Below are 3,365 nucleotides of genomic sequence, written 5' to 3' on the forward strand. Positions count from 1 at the left end.
CCAACTATTCTAGCCCCAGAACAAGTGGCCGGTCAAGGGGAAGGACATCGGCCTCGATGCCGTGACCCCCCCAAAGGAGGTGAGCAACACTCTTTTGCGAGGAGTGCCCAGATATTCATACTGCATTTGGTTCGGCCTGACCTTCTTATGTGGATTTTCTAGGGATGGCTTGCCAACGCCAAGAAGATTAGCGGTCCGACGCCACTGCCGGAAGAGCCTCGATCAGAGCAGCTGGAAAAATTGCTGGTGATAGTGCCTTATAAGGCACCCGTCAAGAAGGGCAACAAAGAAGTACGGGAGGCCAGGGACGACCTCCACCGTAGGGTTCGTCCGGGCAACCAGTCTGGAGATGTTGCGGTCTCATCCGTATGGGATGGGGATGAGGACAAGGAGGAAAGTGACTCCTCACACTCGAAGAAGAGGGTGGCGTCCAGCGATGTTCAACCTCCTCAAGCCCGGAAGAAACGGTGCCGACCCAAGCTAGTTCTGTCCGAAAGTTCAGACTCCGACAAGGAGACCGAGGCATCTGAGAAGGTTTCAGAGAAGGAACCCAGGGTCAAGCCCTCAGCGGCCAGGTACGCTCCACGACTTTTTCAATTGCTTTATGCTTTCAGTAGTCCCTGATAGAATGTAGATTGATTGTTTTTCTAATGGTGCAGCCCTCCGCGTGGCCACCCCACCAAGGAGGCCTCTTCGGGGACGTCTCTTCCTGCCGAACTGGTAGACAGTGGCTCACGCTCAGCACCCCCTCCAATCCCCGAAGAAGTTGGGGAGGTGGTGTCTCGGAAGACCCCTCCTCCTACGAACACGAGGGAGGAGGTCGATGGTACCATGGCCGAGGCCGACACCTCGATCATTGAAGACTAGGGGGATGCTTCCCTCCTGGCTAATACGGGGAGTGAGTCCGGACCATCCGGACCCCCGCAACCGCTTTCTCCTGAGCCCCCAAGGCTCTTGACGGCACAGGCTCCCCCTTCCGATAGCGAAGGGGTCGGGAAGCCAACGCCAGCGCCGAACATCTCCACACGGGCAGTGGCTGGCTGGCCAGATGCGTTGGAGGAATTGGTGAACAACTCTGTCATTGTTGATGGGCACCGCACTCTTATGTGTGTGGTCATGCAAGGTGTTCGGTTCGTCCAGTCTGGACTGAACGATGTTGTCCAAGGCCTTCTTACAGGCTTTGAGGTAACCGAGTAATGTTCCTTTCTCATAGAGTGGTTGTAATTTTTAGTTTGGGTAGGCCGTGTACGTAGCAGCCCCCGGGACTCTGCAGGAACTTCAGAGAAGCCTGTAGATGATCAAATTTGGTAGGCCTTGGACGAATCCTTTCTTTTGCTAATGCACACATCTTCCATGGCCGCGGCTGCTAATGTCGCGGCACTAGAGGAGATGAATCGGAAGCTCAAGCTTTCTGATAAAGAGCTTGACCTTGTCAACAAACGGCTTGATGAGGCGCAAGGTAGGCCCTATAACGAGATGTGTATTTGCTGGATGCCGGATATTGACTATCCAGACTGCATACGAATCCTTTACTGCAATGGCCTTGTAGCTGCCGCCGCCGAGGTTGAGGGCTTGAGGGAGGCCTTGAAGAAAGCAGAGGCAGAGGCGACCGTGAAGAAAGATGCCGCTGAGAAGGCGGTGGCCGAGCTTGAGAAGGCCAAACTTGCGACCGAGTAGCACGAGGTTCGGGTGACCGAAGTCCAGGTGGAGCTCTAGGATGCTACCAAGAAGCCGGAGGCCCTTGAGAAGGAGCAGGAGGAGCAATCCTCCAGGCTATCCAAGGCGGAGAACGAGCTCTAGGAGGCAAGGACCAAATCGTGAGGTGTCTGGGAGGAGCTCTGCCAAGTTGGGAAAATTTCAAATGGTAGAAATACTTATTGCAGAGTGTGTTTGGAGGTAACAGGTTTGCCCTGCTAACACGGGTCTAGCGCTTCGTAGGCGTCTTCGCCGAGCTTCCGAAGAATGTGGTGGCCATGGTGAAGCACTACGCCACTCCGAAGAGGACTCCACCCAACAGCTCTTCTGGTCACAGTTTTTGGACTCTGAGCGCCCCCCTTCTAAGTGATCTAATGAAGCAGCTAATGGAGATGCATCAGATGTCGGAGCTGGTCGTGAAGGACCTCTGTGTCAACCTGTTGCCAGCCAAGCCCATTCTGGACACCTACTTCGGCCTTGTGCAGAAGTGAAAGTGCAACTATCCCTGGGTTGTTTTGGTAATGATCAACAACATATAGCTCATTGAACTAATGCTATTTCAAGATGAATATTTTAGGAAAGTTCAATGATTGGCATGGCATGGATTAGGAATGTGGACCCCTCAAAATGCTAAGGACAAAGGATTGGATCAAGCTCTAAAGCTCAAGACTCTACATTTACTTTTAGTGATCCAAGATCACATTGAGTCTATAGGAAAATCCAATACTATTAAAAGGGGATGATGTGTTGCTTAATGGCTTGCTTGCTCAAAATGCTTAGTGATATGCTCCAAAAACCCTCAACCACTTTCTCATATCCACATATGTCCCAAACCAAAAGTCAAACTCGGCCCCACCGATTTGATCCATCCGGCGCCACCGAGTTCATTTGACATAGCCACTGCCAGAAACCCTAGTCACTTCGGTCTCACCAATAGGGATCTCGGTCTCACCAAGATGGGATTGCAAACTCTCTGTTTCCCTTCGTAACATTTCGGTCTAACCGAGATGAGCGATCGGTCCCACCGAGTTTGCAATGCAAACTCTCTGTTTCCCTTTCGTAACGTTCCGGTCCCACCGAGATGAGCGAATCGGTCCCACCGAGTTTGCCTGACCAACTCTCTGGTTAGCTTATTACCAAAGTCGGTCCCACTGAGTTTGTATAATCGGTCTCACCGAGATTACGTTATGCCCTTGTAACGCCCGGATAATCATGCTACAGTAATCTCACGTTAATGGTGCCACGTCACTTCCGTCACTGTAGTTAATCTCGGGTTAATCCAAAAACCGTTTCCAAATTCAAATTCAAATTAATGTCAACAAATAAAGTTTTCAAAAATTAAAACAAAAATGTTCGGTGGTTGCCGAATATTACAAAGGTAATTGCAGTGAACTATACACATTTTTAGAAAATGCCCAAGTAATTTAAAGTGATTTAAAACAGAAAAGAAAATAAATAAAAGAAGAAAAGGAAAAGGACCCCCCTATGCACGTCGTCCCCGTCGTCCCCCCCGACCGTCCCCGAGCCCGCTGCCAGTTTCCCTACCCCCGACGTGAGCTCCCTCCTCTCTCCCTTTCCCTCTGTCACCGGCGCCATCCGCACCCAGCCGCGGCCCCGCACAGCGCTCGCCACGCCCGACGGCGCGCGCCATGCACCCCTTGCGCGTCCGG

This window comes from Triticum dicoccoides, chromosome 7B (assembly GCF_002162155.2).
Source record: "Triticum dicoccoides isolate Atlit2015 ecotype Zavitan chromosome 7B, WEW_v2.0, whole genome shotgun sequence".
NCBI lineage: Eukaryota > Viridiplantae > Streptophyta > Magnoliopsida > Poales > Poaceae > Triticum > Triticum dicoccoides.